Source organism: Tympanuchus pallidicinctus, unplaced genomic scaffold (assembly GCF_026119805.1).
Source record: "Tympanuchus pallidicinctus isolate F22 unplaced genomic scaffold, pur_lepc_1.0 scaffold1, whole genome shotgun sequence".
In the NCBI taxonomy this organism is placed as follows: Eukaryota; Metazoa; Chordata; class Aves; order Galliformes; family Phasianidae; genus Tympanuchus; species Tympanuchus pallidicinctus.
In genome coordinates, this window is record NW_026294618.1 from 87,522,338 (window position 1) to 87,539,729 (window position 17,392).

Here is a 17,392-nt window from a genome sequence, read left to right on the forward strand (position 1 = left end):
GACTTCCTGCTACAGAAACCCTGCTGGTGAGGATGTCATCTGTGTCAGAAGCTACTCAAACTCAGGGCCAGTTGCTGGCTCCAACACAGATGAGCAGAGCTCTGGGGGCAGGCATGCTCAGCCCTCCAAACCCACTGTTCCAGTGAGACTCTGCACCAGCGCCCAATTCTGTGCCTCCCAAGTCCACCCATTCCCTTCCACTTCACATAAAATGAGCTTTCAAAGTCGTCAGATTTAAAATAAAATTAAATGTGGGATATTTTCTCTTTGGATTTTCAGCCTTTTGGGTGCGTTCCAGTTATGTTGGGAGATTTCTTTCTAGAAAGATGAGTGATGAAATGTATTTTTAAACCAAAAGGCAAGACTGTGACAGAATTCTGTAATTCCAGCAGTGGCACAGGCGGTAACAACATGTTATGAGATCTTCCACAGAAACAGCGAGAGCAACCCACAGAATCACAGAATGGCCAGGATTCAAAGGGACCTCAAGGATCATGAATCTCCAGCCCCCTTGCCACATGCAGGGCCACCAACCTCCCCATTTAATTCTAGAGCAGGCTGCCCAGGGCCCCATCCAACCTGGCCTTGAAAACCTCCAGGGACAGGGCACCTACAACCTCTCCGGGCAGCTGTTCCAGCACCTCACCACTCTCTCTGTAAAGAATTTCCCCCTGACATCCAACCTAAATCTTTCCTCCCTCAACTTAAAACCACTTCCCCTTGTCCTGCTGCTATCTACCCTTTCAAAGAGTTGATTCCCCTCCTGTTTGTAGGCTCCCTTTAGGTAATGAAAGGCTGCAGTGAGGTCACCGTGCAGCCTTCTTTTCTCCAGGCTGAACAAGCCCAGCTCCCTCAGCCTGTCCTCATAGGGGAGGTGCTCCAGTCTCATCATCTTTGTGGCTCTCCTCTGGACTCTCTCCAACAGCTCTCTGTCTTAACCTGCAGTGCTGTGGCTCACATCACTTGACAGAGGCCCACCTGAGGGCTGGTCCTGTGACCACACAGCACCCCTGCAAAGAAGAGCACCAGTGGATGGAGCAAGGCTGAGGAGGGAAAGACGTTTTCTGTCCAGGACACCCAGCTTTCACTTTCTGAATGGTTGGTTGCTAGAGGCTTTCTGCTGCCTCACAATGGTGCCAGGAGATGCTATAGCCCAGCCAAAGGTGACAGCAGAAGGATATGTTCTCCTGTGGTATCAATCATTGTTGTGGTGACACCACAAGGCAGGGTGGTAGCAGACTCAGGGGCATGCTCAGGAAGTTCTGGACCTTTCCTTTCAGTGCTGCTTTGGATGAGTGAGCTGTACATAAGCCTTCTGTGCATGCCCCGCTGTCTGAAACTCTTGCATGACAGCTTATGTTACGAGGGCTGCTCCAAAAGTAATGCTTCCTATGTTATTGTGTTGGCCCACAATGTCAGAGAAGGATGTTGGTGATCTGGCAGTAGAGGTTGAACTTTCCCACCATGAGGCCTCCCCTCAGCATCCTCTGCTCGGGGCTGAACAAATCCAGGGACATCTGCCACTCCTCAACACATCACACACCTTGTCCTCCAGGCTCTTCACCGTCTTCATAGCCCTCCATTGGATGCTCTTTAATATCTTTATGTCCTTATCACCCAAACCCACACCCAGTGCTGGATGTGAGGCCGCATAGCGCAGAGCAGAGTGGGACAATCCCTCCCTTAGCACAGTGGCAGTGCTGAGCTTGGGGCATCCCAGGGCACAGTGGCCCTTCGAGCTGCCAGGGCACATTGCTATTTCGCGTTCAACTTGCTGTCAACCAGAACCTTCAGATCCCTGCCCGTGGGGCTGCTCTGGGCCCCTCCCAGATGCAGAAGCCAGCTTTGCTGACCTTTATGTAGTTGGCGATTGCCCAGCCCTCTGTTTTCAAGATCTCTCTGCAAAGCCTGTCTGCCCTCGAGGGAGTCAGCAGCTCCTCCCAGTGTAGTTACAGGCTTTTGCTGACGGAAAGCGAAACACAGGACAAAACACTGCGAAAACCAGCCTTTCCGTGCCCATTGAAAAGGATCTGGCACACGCAGGGACACGGAACAGCTTCGCCTTCCCTGGGGCTCCCTTCTGGCGGTGCCAGAGCCCGCGGGGCCAACCTTGCGCTGCCTTGACCGGCAGTGACACCGCGCGGCGGGCATCCGCACCGCACCGCGTCCTGCCCGGCATTCGAGCCCAGCAAAGCACGGCCGGGCTGCTAGCAGCCAGAAGTAGGGCCCTCGGCACAGAGACCTGCCATGCTTTGTCCTCAGATGCCTCTCTCCTCTTTTTACCATTAATAAGAGTGTGCTAAACCACGGTGCGGTGCTTCCAGTGCCACAGCCTCCCACCAGGAGACAGGAGGACTAGAAGCCTCCTCTCTGCCTTTCTGAGCTGGTCACACCAGCTGTGCAGATCAGTACAGACCACGCACATCAGCACATCCTTGGTGTGGTCACTCCATGATAGAGGTGGGTCATCATCACATATCCAGAGCAAAAAAAGGTATGTTCCCTCCTCCTGCTCACTCTGACATGTGAATACTAACTTCTGCAGGGACCACATATGCTCATTCTAAATCCTTGCTTGGGAAAGGCACCAAATGTGCCCACGCGTGGCATTGTACAGGTGCCCACCTGAGGCTGGAGACAGCTACAGAAGTAGCTGCTTTCTGCACACAGCTGAGATCAGAGGAAGCTGGGCCTCTCAGCTGCTGAGCAAAGAGCAGTTGCATCAATTGAAACTGCCTCGGGCTCACTGGAGTCAGCTCGCACACCCAGTGTGTCCTGGAGTTCAGGTGCTTTGGAGAAGAAAAGAGCACAGATCTCCTCATCTGCTAGGGCCAGTTCAGTGCCCCACCTCTGCCCCAGCAGGCTGCTATTGCTCCCTGCCTCTCATGCCATCCTCCCCTGCTGTGCTCCCAGGCAGGCTTCCAGGCTCCAGCTGCAGAACACTGCCTTGATTAGATTTGATTCACAAAGGCATTTCACAACACTTGTTCACCTAAACAAAATAAAAGTCCTGGATCTAAGCATCATATCTAAGGGCAGGATAGATCCTTTTGAAGCAAACTGCTGCTAAGCCACCAAATTTTAAATAGTACATTTTCCTGCCAAAATCCTTCACTGAAGAAAAAGTTCATTGAAGTTCAGCTATTCAACCCATGATTTCCTGAAATAGCAAGTGACATCTTTTTGGCTTTTGTATCCTTTAAACATAAGGCTCCTTTTCCAGTTTTACTGAATTAAGTCAGGTGTGCAGGAGGCTTCAGCCATCTCCTCAGGCTTCAGGGAAACGCGGTGATATGTTACCAGGGATGCCAACAAGGATGAGGAATATTTTGTACCTGCTACTGCTTTGCCCAGTCTCCTGACTGACATACCTGAAATGCACAGTGGGAACAAGAGCAAAAAATGTCCTCCAGCAGCAGGGTTTGGCTCTCAGGTTTGGGCTGACCTGGGAGGGAAGACCTCACATGCTATCTCTATGATACTGAAAATTTTCCTTTTTCCCTCTAGTTGTTTCCCTGGCATTTTCAGGCAGGTGGAAATGAGGTGGCTCCTCATGAGGTGGCTGCCAGCTACCAGTAGTCAATGACTATAGCAATAGTGTGGTTTGTCATCCAAACTTCGCTGCATCTCACAGCGTGCTGCCCACTTTATCTGTTCATGAGGCCATAGATTGAATTACTTAAAAAAAAAAAAAAAGACAGCAACAGCATGCACAAGAGAAAGCCATTCCAGACACATGCTGGTGTCCTGCTCCAGTGCTAAGGCAGAGCTGACTGTGTAGGAACAAGGATTGGGGCTGCCTGGTACAGAGGTCATTCACAGGTGTTGGATTTGGCCCCAGTGCTTCTGGCAGCTTTGAGGGGACATGTTCAGTTTTGACTCCATGTGCCTGCCTTAATGATTCCTGAAAATAATCTCTACCAAAAACACTTCCCTCAAAAACAGCACAAAGCCCTCTCTCTGAATCCAAACAACAATATGCCCATTACAAACTTCCTGTTGTGCTGCAAAGAAAGTGCTCTTGATGTAGAGTCAAGGGCACAAAAACGTGCTGATGGACTCTGCAACCAGACACTCTGCTCCCTCAGAGGAAGGAGGTGCTTTTGTTGTGCTGGAAAACTCTCAAAGGCAAAGCAAGAGTAGAAGAAAGTGAACAGGTGTGCTTTTCACTGGACTGTGGATACCCTCATGTGATGGAAAGCGTGAATGAGGACCAACTGAAGGCTCCCCAGGAGAAGGCTATGGCTGAAGACCTTCGAGATGCAGGACGCTGGCTAGAAGCTCAACCCAGCTGCTCTCACCATTGCCAGAGGCAGAGATATATTGCATGGAGTCAGATGCAGGTCCAGTGCAGTACCCTGCAACATCAGACCTGAGAACATAGCTTGGACACTTTGATTATTACTTTACCTGGAAAATTAAGTGAAGTTGAGACTATCTTTCAAAGTGTTTCCACATTAGTGGATCAGCTTCTTCCAAAGAGAAAAACTGCACCACATGAAAAACATTCGCCTGTTACACATACTGAGCCATCCCAAAGGACAAGGCAAGCTGGAGCAGGTGGGCAGAATAAAGCCTGGCTTGGAGGTGCCCAGTAAACGAAGAGAGCAGAAATCTGAGGTTGCCACAGGGCTGACTAATGTCAGAGGGAAAGAACTTGTTGGAAAGCATGAAAATGAGACTTAAAAGGAATACTGGTTCATACAAACTAAGCAGCCTTGCTAGACTGAAAGAATGATGAAATAGCCCTTTTCATGTCCCTGCCTTCCCCTTTATGCATATGTTGTAAATAATTAACTGGCTCTTTGTCTTTAGCCCTTGATGAGTCCCCGAGAGTAATAACAGGAGTAGCTGATGGTATCTCACTGTCCTCCTTTCAGACAACACTAAGTTCTGGCATGCAATCCCATGACAGCACAGACTATCTTCTCCTTATCCACCTGATCATGTTTCCCATCTTCCTACTGTGCACGTTCCCACCCTCCAGATCTACCTCCAGTGGCTGCACCATGTAGACTGGCGGCCTTGCTCCTGCCGAGCTGTAATTACAGAGGAGGTGGCCTCCAGCAACAGCCACCAGGCCTGGACAACTACAGTAAATAATTGCACTCTGCTGGCCAGGTTCCCCATGTTGTGCTTGTGGTCATGAGTCATGTGGGAGCACCTAGCAGGTTGATGTCACCAGTAGGAGCTGGTCCTGCAAACTAACAGCTGATGGAGCAGACAAAAACATCTGTCCTGAAGCTGTTCTCCAAGCTCCCACCAGAGACCAGGCAGAGTGTCAGGCTGTCATGGTGGCTGGGTGGGCTGCGGATGTCAACACTGCCTCTCCCTGCACATCATGAGCTCTTATTTGGTAGAGAAAAGTGACTCCTGCACTTTGTGGGAGAAAGCCAGGCTGCAGCTGGCTGAGGAGCCCCATCTTGTCATCTCCAGTGTGATTCCTGAGGCTGAATGCATTTCTGACCCAAGTGTCACCAAGTGTGCCTTTCATGGTGGCTGCAGCTCCTCACAGGGAGCAGAGGGCAGCGCTGAGCTCTGCTCTGTGTGACAGTGACAGGATCTGAGGGAACAGCATGGAGCTGTGTCAGGGCAGGGGCAGCTGGGGGTTAGGGACAGGATCTGCACCAGCGGGCGGTGGGCATGGCCCCAAGCTGCTGGAGTTCAAGGAACACTTGGACAACGCACTCAGATGTTGTGTTTGAACATTGTGTGGTGCTGTGTGGAGCCAGGAGTTGGGCTCCATAATCCTTACAGGTCTCTTCCAACTCAGGATATTCTGTGATTCTATGAAATACGAGGCCAGAGGTGAGCGGCTAAAGCTGACCCATCACAGCCATGGCCAGGAACATCCTTTCTGAGAACAAGCAGAAGAGAATGAAGTAACTCACTACAAACCAGAAGATTTGCTGGGCCTCCTTGAGCAACAGCTCCCTTCTGCAGAATGAGGGCATCTTGCCCTTCCTTCTGACACACCTGTTTGCTCTGGATACACATAGCACAAACAAACGTGGAGTTTTGCACAGCTGTGCCAAATCTCAGAGGGCACATGGAGACCTCGCCTGTGCAAGTGAGTTTACGTGGAGATGTTGTGGGCTGTTTAAAAAGCACACAGGAAGCACAAAGGAAGACTTGACAGGCTGCCTGAACAGTCACTGATGAAGCAGCACAAAACAGGTATCTCCGGTCCCTTCCTCTCACACCTCTAATCCTTTCATCATGCCACAGCTGCTCCCTGAGCAACAGCGGGCGCCTGTTGTCCCCATGTGTCCTCCCAGTACTGGCCTGGCACCTGGCTCTGCCTCTGCCATCCACCAGTCCTGGCACCCTGCATGCTGCTCTTCACTGATGGTGAGTTCCCAGATCTGCCAAAGGGTGGTTTGGCAGGATGGGTGGCTGGCACGAGGTGATGCTAAGCACTGGGAGGAGATGGCTGTGGGCTGCAGGCATGCCAGGAAACGTGTCACTGTTGTAGAGGGATGTGTGTGTAGCGATCTCTGATTAAGTTATTGCACCTTCTGCTTCTGAGAGCCAGCTCCCAGTGGAGAGGTAAGACACATCCTGCCATGATATCTGCCGCTCTCCCCAGTGCAAGTACTTCAGTATATCCTTGTCTTTCCTGCAAGATAGGGGTATGGCTTCTTCTGGCCCCAGACACCCCCAAGTTGTGTATTCACTGCTCCACCCTCAACTTTCTAGTGAAAACACTCAGAGTTGGTGAGTCTGTGGCTGTCCCACACTGAGTTGTGCATTACTGCTCTTAGAGCATGGGTGCTCACCCGACTGCGTGCTTTCTGACAGTATGTACATCCAGGAGCAGAGGAAAAGTTGAACTGTGAGCTCTGCCCCAAACAAGAGTGTGAAAGGATGATGCCTCTTTCCCTCTGTCCATGCAGAGCAGCAGCACACAAGGCAGGACAAGGTAAGAAGCAACGATGGGCATGAAAGGCAAGAGGGAAATACAGCTAAATACCTTTAGGAAAAACAGCTTGTGCTTTCCTTAAAATAATAATAATAAAGTAAAAAAAAAGTTAAACAACATATTTTAGTATTACTTCTGATGACATGCATTTTCACCTCCTGAAGGAAACTCACCAGCTGGACTTTGAAGGAAAGGGAAAGCCTTTGGCTGCAGCCTCTTTGCCTTTCTTTAAGTCATACCTCTAAGCTGCCTCAAGCCCAGGTTTGGTCTCTCACCACCTGTTTTTCTAGGGTAGGTTATACCACAGGTGCACTGAAAGCAGGATAATGAAGGTTCAGGGCAGTATGGCTCACTCATGATAAATCACGCTGTCATGCATCTTTGCACAGAAACCAGGAAGTTTTTCTTTTTTGGGTGCACCAAGGTCTTAAGGAGGAAATTGTTGCAACACAGACTCTGAGTCTGCTGCAGATAATTATATCTGTTTGTCCTCTGAGGCAATCTCCTCACTCCTTCGCAGCTCATTTGGAGCCACTGCTTTCCACATGCCCTTGTCTCCATCTCAGGCTGCACCTGGAGCCCCTGCAGGGGTGGGAGAGGTAAGCATAGGGCTGGGGCTCCATTGTGCCCCGCAGCACTATCAGCATCCAGCAGCAGACACCCAGCGCCAGCCCGGTGCAGGGCAGCTTTTGGGAAACCCCAATCCATGTGTGCCCAAGCATAGGCTGGGTGAGGCCTTTGGGAAGTGACAAGTGGTGGCACAGCCTTGCCCTGGCAATGTCTCTCCAGCACTGCCTTGCTGCTTTCCATCTGTGCCTTCATCTCTGTTTGGCAGTGCACATTTTGCACAGTAGCAGAACATTGCCTGCTTGTAAGAAAAGCAGATACCAGTGTTTTCTCACCCACCAACAGAGAGCATTCCAGATTTAACCTGAATGGTGTTCTGCATCCTACTTATTCAATCATGTAAGCCTATTTTGCCTTCAGTACGAAAGCAGGAAAGAGGCAGACAAAGGATTTTTCACTTCAGACAGAGGAAATACCAAAGAGAGTTCCCCAGAGACAACTTGCAGGTGAACTTGGTAATTAAAAAATTAGAGCAGAAGTATGAATCAATACACCCAGACAAACAGCTGTGACTGCATCTCAATATTTCAGACAGGCAATCCATCGAGTTTGGCCACTCTGACACTCCTGAAAACTAGTGCAAATAAAGGCATTAGGCCGAGACACATAAAACCTGAGGATGATACTGTCAGTGCAGAGCTAGGCTCAGAGTGATGAACATGGGGATGCTGGATCCCTCAGCCTCTTGCTAGGCAATGTGTTGTTATCCATTAAAACCATGCTTTGAGCTGTGATGCAGGACTGAAAAACTGCCCCCCAAAAATCCTTACTTAAACGCCTGTTCCTCAAGCAGCATGCTGCCTTCTGGCATTTCAAGTTTGTTGTCATGGGAATGGGTGTCAGGGTGATCAGGTCCAGCCTGAGATTTCACGCTTACCCCCTAAAGGTAGCTTTATATTAGGTATAAGAAATAAACTCTTTACTCAGAGGGCATTGAGACCCTGGCACAGCTGCCCAGAGAAGCTGTGGTGCCCCATCTCTGGAGGTGCTCAAGGTCAAGTTGGATGAAGCCTTGGGCAGCCTGAGCTGGGGGGGAGGGCAGCCCTGCTCATGGCTGGGGACTCAGACCGGATGGTGCCTTGAAAGATCCTTTCCAACACAAAACACCCATTGGTTCCATAATTTTGAGTGGGGTGTTTCTGCTATTCTCACAGGGTCAGATGTATCCCACATCCATCAGCTCACATATTGCCATGTCTGCAACACCCAGGACACCTACATGAGGCCAGGCAAGGTTTTTGGCTGGTGCCCTGCCTACTGCAGGATGGAGCAACAGAGCTGGTGGCAGAGAGCAACAAACAAGGCACCCCTCCTATTTCTTTCAACAGCACAGATTTTGGCAGGGCTGGTGCCTGATGCAGCCAGACACGAGGCACTTTTGTGGCCTCCAGGATCCGCTTCTTGGAGAGCACCTCATAGTTTAAAAGCCAAGAATATTTAGTAGTTGAGAAGAGATATTGACAGCTTGGCCACATTCACTGGTGTGTGGTTTTCAGCAGCTCCTGATCACCTCATCCCCTTTCCACAAGTGACACAACGTATGGCCCCAAGCCCAAACCCCATGGGCAGACCTCAGGTGCTCAGAGCTGGTGCCTTCCTGGCTGCCCAAGAGGAAAGCAGCTCCCACCCTTGTTTCAAAGCACGTGGCCTCCTGTTGGACTGCTGAAAAATAGATTTCTCCACCAGCAGCAACCACTCAGGCATTTCAGCCTGATGCATGTGGCAGCAGTGGTTTCATTTGGCAAAACTGCATCGTACGGTGGCATAGATACTCCTTGAGTGATCAGCTGCCATTCAGTGTGCCACAAACCTTCACGCTGATGCTGTGCAGCCCAGGAGATTGAGTGTGAGAATATGCAGGGGAGACAAGGATGGGAGCCAGCACCTCTGTGCTTTTCTGCAGCAGCTTTCAGAAAGCTGCTAGGCGTTCCTCAAGGTCTTGATTTTTCTAATTTAAAGGAAAGAATGCATAATGTGCCACCCCTATTTCAGAAAGAAGTGCTGTTACTTAGCCTGGCTAGTCAGTGGCCATGGACAAGTTGTGTTTTCAGAAAGATGTTGTTTCGTTTGTATTTTACAGAAAAAAAAAATTGCTTTTTACCAGCCTGGCCTTACTGATAATTCCCCCCTAGAGCTTTGGATGTTTATTTGGTTCAGTGTTTATCATTTAGAGAGTAATTTGTGTGCTAATACGCATAATACTCCAGTTCAGTTGCAAGATTTCATTTCTCCCATTGAGCTGCATTTGTAGGGTTCATTCTCTCATTCCTGGATGGGGTCTCATGAATGCAGGGCCAGTAACATTTCCTTGCCTGTTTGCAGCTCAGAAAGTCTTCAGCAAAAGCTATTGGGGTCAAAATGCTTTGTTTTGCTCAAAACACCAAAAGAATTTGAACTTGGAATGTCAGGGATAACACGGGAAACAAACTTTCCAAAAGTGGTTTGGAGGCAAGTTTTTTACAAAACATTTCTGAAACTGAAAGCATCTTACAGAAATAAAAACAGTGAAAGCACCACAGGCTCATGACGTGTTTGCACTGACAGTTTCAAAATCTGGAGGAGTAGGCAGGTTCTCTTTCCTGCTCTTGTGTTGATATTAGGAAAAGGACTAGAAGCTGAAAGCACACAAAGCAAACTGGCCACTTGTTCACAGCTCTGGATGACCTAGATCATGGCTGTGCTTCCGAGTTTCACCATGGAAGATGCACCCTTGCTACAAATCCAACTGTGCTTATTTGTAGGGTTTTTTTGTTGCTATTGTTGTTTTCTCCAAGAGAACAGCAATATAGTGATGGAAGAAGAGGGCACAGTTTTGAACTAAAAGATGAGAGATTTAGATAAAATGTCTGGAAGTTTTTCACTGAGATGGCAGTGAGGCCCTGGCACAGCTGCCCAGAGAAGCTGTGATGCCACATCCCTGGAGTGCTCAAGGCCAGGTTGGATGGGGCCCTGGGCAGCTGAGCGGGGTGCAGCCCTGCCCACAGCTGGGGGCTGAGGCTGAGTGGGCTTTGAGATCCCCTCCAACTCAAACTGTTCTGTGATTCTATGATTTCCTGGACAATCCCCATGCAGCCTGACACAAGCAAACAGATGGAGGCAGGAAGGAAGCTACCAAACCCACATATATCCCTACCACTGTATTTCACTCCCTGCCACACTGAAGTAAAAAATAAAGAAGTCAGAAATTTTATCACCATAGAAGCATTTTGGAAGAACTTTGTCCGAGCTCAAAACCAAACCAAGAGTATTTTCAGCATGGCAAGCATCCTTAGCTTCCAGAAAAAAAAAAAAAAAAAATGTATATATATATATATATATACACAATATATATATATGAGTGAACGGGCTAAAGAAATCACACAAACAGGTGGCAAGACACTGTATGGGGCTCAGTGTTTATGCAGTTGCTTTGGTCCTTACTTAGGCCTGCTTAAAATGAACCAAAATACCACTGGCTGCTTGTGGTTGGTATACGCTTACTGCCTTAGAGGTGGTGGAAATCCTCAGTTGTGCTCCAGTGATTTTTATCTGAGACAGTTGCTTAAATCTCCTCTCTACAGCCCATGAGAGAATAACATTTTGGCCAAATGAAAACTAAAACCACATCATTTTGGTGTTTAGTTTTTTCTTGACTTTTCTGGACATTGCAGAGTACAAAAAGAGGAAAATCCTCGAGACAAACTGCTTCCCCCCCACAGACCCATGCAGTAACCCACCTTGATGTCACTCCAAGCTTGCTTTAGCTGAACAGCCTCAAGATGCAAGAGGTAAAAGCATCTCACAATGCAGAAAGCTCCCACTGGAAAGGTCTGGCAGCCCCTCCCTTGTATACAACAGTTCAAGTAGTGAGCTTGTGAAGGCCACAGCGACAGGTAACAACACTGTATTTATTGACTTGCCCATTGCCCTGATGTGTTTTCAGACCCCAGTTTCTTTCCAGGACTGCTCTGTTTCATAATAATCAAAAGTCAGCAGAGGTCTGTTTCCAGCATTCTACGGAGTTATGCAAAATGGAAAAGGAAAAAACTAAACAGCAACCGCATACAGACTCTCCTTCTGCACCCCAGCCTGACTGCTGCTAAAGAAGGAGATAGTATCATTCTGTTAAAGAAGGACACAACATAATTCTAGCTGTCTTTCTGCCTTGAGGTACAGTTTTATTTTATAGAAAATATATTACCTCTACAGATTTCCACAAGCCCAGTCTCATTCCTATCTCCTGTTTCACCTTACAAAAAATATTAATCTCTTGAGAGACCTGAAGCTCCTATGGAAATAAATGAGACAGTTACCTAAAGGTGGGTGCTCACTTTTCCCAGCCTCAGAGAGACTAGCGACTTACAGGGGATGAAGGCAGCTGAGGCAAGACTGACAGGCAGGCTATGGGCAAAGAGCTCTTCTCATGTCTGTTGGAGCTCCCAGCGCTGCACCAGGGCAGGTTCTCATGTTTGTAAGACCCAGAGATGGAAAACATGGACAGGAGACGGAAAACATAATCAAAGGAGCTCTATGATAACCATTACCATCCTATCTAACTGATTCAATTAGCAGCTTGGATCTATCAAATGAAGTGCCTCTGAAATTTCACTGAATCTTAAGTTTTTTTTTGTCTTAAATAGGAGTGACTCTGAGATTAATCACACTTAGAAAAAGAAGAAAAAAAGATAAACAACAAACAAAACTTTCTTAACAAATGCTCAAGATGCTGGTAATTAAGCTCACCCAATCTTCAGAACCAAACCTAACACCATGGACACAACTGCCAGCGCATGGCCTCCAACACAGCTGGCCTGGATGAGGTGCTCTCCTTGAAAACCAGACGAGCATCTATCATGCTATTCACTGATCTCTACAATACTTTCCCCATCTGGATAAACCAGTCCTGGGACATTATCTGCTTTGTCTGAAGTCATCAGCACCTTGATGAGTTTGTTCTGCTGGATACTAAGTACAAGCAAAAATGCCACTTTGGAGCAGTCATCTTTTTTCTATGAAAGCTGCAGAAATCTATTCCTTAGAAATCCAAGGAAAATGGTATTCCAGCCTGTTCCATTGCTCTGATCCCTGTGCTCTTGTTCTGCATGCTGCTGAAGCACTTGTGAGTGACTTGTTGTCAGTATTATTGAGGTGGCTCCAGTATCGTGACCGAAAGCTACTGTTGTTATAGTTGATGTTTAAAGAAACATTGTGCCCACAAAAATTTAACAAGATTTTGAAAATGAAGTTATTTCTACCTATCTACTTGGATTAGAAACAAAGATACAGAACTAGTAAATCATTTTTTTGTTGATAATGAAACACCACGTAAACAGAACTAATTATTTAATTTGAAAACATCCTTAGTAATATGTTAAAATATTTGCATTTGAACTTTAAAAGCTTGGAAGCATTTCTGTGAGCTAGAGAAACTTTCCAACCTTCATCATCACTGAAGTAAGATCTATTAAAATTTAGCAGCCTTCAGTAGTTGCAGATGCACAGCACTGTGTCAACCACTGATTTGTAATTTAAGGTTAAGGTTTAAAGATAAAGGGGAAGGGAAGGATGGCAGCAGTCCGCCCTTGTTTATCTTGTGTAAGCGATTCTGTCCTAGCCCAGACCGATGACTTTGTCCCCAAACTGCTGTTTCGAAAGGGGAACTCCACATTGCATAATGTGCATTTTACTTTACCTCAGGTGATTGGGAGAAATATCATTCTGTCAGGGTTTTAAGCAAGAAAACTTCAGTACAAAGACACAGAGTTTTCCAGTCTTTTCATAGAGGCTGCTTTTCATACACTGAAGTGTGAAACCATAATTCTGTTACCTGATTTTCCACTCTGTTTCTACAGCAGGAGCTGAGGTCAGTACTCTGCGCTGTCCTCTCCTGATGTAACAGCTAAGGTGATCCTGGCTGCCTTCTCAGGTCTCACAGCAGGAGGCTGAGACACACTGCAGAGCTGGAGGGGGAAAACAGAGAACATCACTACTCTCACTGAATAGTTGCAGGAAAAGCAAACAAACAAACAAAAAAGGTAAGCAGTCCAAAAGCAAAATCCGCACATGCAGTTTTTTCTCCATTGGTGCCATAATTTCAAAAGCCTTCAGATAATGTTATTGAGGTTTTAAACAATACGTCTGCCTTCGGCACCCTCTGAGCTGTGACTTGCAGCCAGCAACGCCCCACTCTCCGCTTGACGTAAGCAGGCCTTAACAGGGCTCTGCCCACAGAGTCTGCCTCAGCATTTGGTTTCTGTACTTTTCCTAATCCTTGAGAAAAGAAAACTGGGACATTACAATGCCAAGTGACATCCCACCTCCCAGCTGAAGCATATGGACCAAACACCTCCTGGTCTGCGACAGTTTGCCCACTTGAAATCCCTGCCACGCACCTATGATGTGCGGGGAGATTTGCAGAGAAACTGCGAACATGGCTGCAGTAGTTGGCTAATAGTGCCTGTAATCATCAAGCACAATTCCTTCTTTTTTTTTCTTTCCTTCTTTTCTTTTCTTTTTTTTTTTTTTAATATTTTTGAACCTCAATGTGAGAAGAAGTGCAAATTCCTTCAAAGTAGCATGGCATAAAAGCACAGGAACTCAACTGCTACGAGTATTTAGAACATGCATTTTGTATATATAGAGCAGGAGGCAAGAGACTGGAGAGAGCCTTGTAGAAAGGGATGTGGGTGTTCTGGCAAGTTAAATATGAGCCAGCAGTGTGCCATGGCAGCCCAAAGGGCCAACTATGCCACGGGATGCCCCAGGCCCAGCACTGCCAGGGGGTGAGGGGAGGGGCTGTTCTCTGCGCTCTGTGCTGTGAGGCCTCACCTCCAGCACTGGGTTCTGGTTTGGGTGCCACACTGCAAGACAAAAAGCTATTAGAGAGTGTCCAAAGGAGGGCTATGAAGATGATGAGGAGTCTGGAGGGCAAGGTGTGTGAGGAGCTGCTGAGAAGCCTGGGTTTGCTCAGCCCAGTGCAAAGGAGCTGAGGGGAGGCCTGATGGCGCCTGCAGCTCCTCACAGGGAGCAGAGGGCAGCGCTGAGCTCTGCTCTGTGTGACAGCGACAGGGCCCGAGGGAGCTTTTGCACCGCACCTCAGCTACCGGCGTGACAAGGCAGCATCACAGCCATCAGTAAAGCCGAATCCGGGTTACAGATCCATCCGGCGGCTCCAGAGGGGAGGGCAGAGCAGAAGGGGCTCAGCACAGGCCAGCAGCGCAGCACAAACGCAGGAAACTCAGCAGGTTGCACATCCTGCTCCACAGCATCACTGCCGCTATTCTTAGCCTCGCTGGCTGGTGTGAGGAAAAGGCTGGGGGGCACGTGAAGGCGGCAATGAGAAACAGCGTGTGTGAGGTGGGGGATTGCAGTTCGGTGTGAGCGCTATTTTAAAGGCTGTGTCGTTATGCTAAACAAACAAACAAACAAAAAAACCCTAATCATCCTACCAAAAAAGCTATCTGTGACAGCTAACCCAAGTTTCAGTGGTGAGGGCTTCAGGTGGGTGTGGGACAGACGGGGTTGGGGTGCAGGCTCCTTCTGCAGCTGCTTGCAGCCAGACGTTCCCACAGCACATCACCTCTGCAGCACACTGAGGGGCTGTTCTGGGAGAATGTGGTGTGGGAACAGCATAGGTGAAGGAAGACACTTCTAAAAGCTCACGCCATAGGCCTGAGGCTTCTCCTCTCCACTGAATTAAAAATTCACATATTAGCATGCGAAGGGAGGATGTTCCTACCAAGGACAAATTGCATTTCATGATGGGGTAGAAATAGCTTTGGGAAACGGTTGAATTCATACTCAACTGCAGTGCTTACAGTACAACCAAACACATCTTCCTGTGTGTATAACTAACAACAGAACCACTTCTCCCTCTTGAAGCAAAGAAGAGCTCCAAAGTTGAACTACAAGCTCCAAAACAAATGCATCACTGCAAGCCCATGAACAGCTACAGGCAGGTCCTAATTGCAATCCTGCCCCCTCCATATTATTGCTGGCAGCTGCATCTTGTGCAGCCAGTACTTTTCTCTCAATGTATTTGAGAAGCTGCAGTGCTTCCAGATTGAAAGAAATGAAGCTGAAAAACAACTAAGCACCTTCCAAAGTCTATGTTCCAAAGTCTTGGAAATCAAATAAAGTGAGATAGACATCTATTAGCAATCCTACCTTATTGACCTAAACACTAGATATTTAACCACTGCCAGCTAATAGGTCAGCATTTTTTTTCTAATTCTTTTCAAAGGCTAAAAAAGTGCATTTTGCATACATGCAATTAATTCTCCACGTGGCATCAGCAGCTATTCTTTTAATTGCACCTGGCAGTGGAGTTGGAGGGCATCACTTTACAGCCCACTTATTAACTCTTGCTCCACTCGTGCACTTTGTACTTGTTCCCAAGATTCTCAGCAGCCGTGAAAGTGCCTTTCTGCTTGTCAGATGTCTTCTAAGGGACTGGCTTAAGAAAGAAATCCCAACTAACAGTTCTTGACATTCAAAAGCTCCATTTATTTTCTCAAGACTTTAATACTTTAAAAAAAAATTTGCATTTATTTTCAAAGAAGCCCAAAAGAAATTTCAGCAATGAAATCTGGTTATGCCAATTATATTCTAGCACTGCTCAGAAACAAGATCCAGGACATAGGGGGGGAAAAAAAAAAAAAAAAAAAAGCCAAATGAATCCCATGTGCTTTTTGGAGACATAGATAAAACTTCATTTTTCAGTATTGTGGTTTTGCTCTTCAACTATTTAGGTAACACTGTGAACGCAAAAAAATACAGACAGGAGCCTGCTAAAACCTGCTACTGTACTTCAGAGGCAGTTAACCACACAGAGCAAAGGTTACAAGGGATAATCAGACCGCCTGTTATCAGCAAAGCTACATTTGATTTGGAAAACTGTCAAGACTGCCTCTAGCTCAGGCACATGGAGCATCCGCCTCTTTCCGTCTTGCAGAGAAAAAGCCAAAATTAATACAGAGCTAAACAACTTACATACATATCCAAAAAGGGAGTAGTTGATGCCATGCTATGGAACTAAAATAGGCAGAGCATGTTTAAATGCTTTTAAAAATAGTTAGCAGTATTCCCCATTCCCCCCGTGTGGAACTCAGAACATCCAGCCTCTCTGTCCCCCACTCTCTCCATAGCTGAAGAGATTAGGGAGTGCAAGCAGAGCAGGGGGCAGGGTCAGGGGAATGGCAGGAATCTTTATCCCTCTGCCTCAAACTCTACCAGTCAGTGTTTAATAAACTCGGGCAGCCCCATTTCAGAAGCACAAAGCAACATCCGTTCAGCTAAATTTGTTAGCAAGCCTGAGGACACTCGTCAGGTTTTTCTTTCTTTTTGGAGAGTGGAAAAAATAAATAAGCCCTGGGATAAGCTCTGGAAATTGCAACAAATTCATTTCTGCAGCACACTGAGAATCACAACGCTACCAATTGTAAAACAGCCCAAAAATACGAGTACCTGCAGTTCTCCAGGAGGCAGGCTGCACTGGCAGGAGCTCTGGGCTCACTCCTGCAAGTAATTCCTTGCATGCAAGTAGCTACTCGTCAGCCCGATGAAACTATTCTTGAACACAGAAATTTGCAGGACTGAGCCCTTGCCATGACTTTCAGGGAGTCACAAGTTGGAGCTAGTTTTGCTTTTTACATAAGTATGTGTCTGTCTGTACTGAACTCCACAGGGCAGCAATAAAGGATACTACCAAAAGCCTACAGAAGATGCTGAAAGCAAGCAGCTAAATTATTACAAGGAGCTCCACATAAGCAATCTGCTCCACTAAAGTAGCCTGTGCAAAGCAATACTGTGACCAGCCCCCAAGGATCTGCATCACCCCTGCATCTCAGCACCGGTATGGGCTAA

The 17,392-nt window shown here is 47.4% G+C and overlaps 1 protein-coding gene across 1 annotated transcript in view; it reads right to left on the reverse strand.

Annotated features, from left to right (window-relative positions):
- Positions 1-17,343, reverse strand: part of RD3 (RD3 regulator of GUCY2D) — a 53,047-nt gene extending 35,704 nt beyond the window's left edge. Inside the window, exon 1 of the mRNA XM_052686163.1 lies at positions 13,356-17,343. The gene's annotated coding sequence lies outside the window, so the exon portion shown is untranslated. The remainder of the gene's footprint in view (positions 1-13,355) is intronic.
- Between the last annotated feature and the right edge of the window lie 49 nt (positions 17,344-17,392).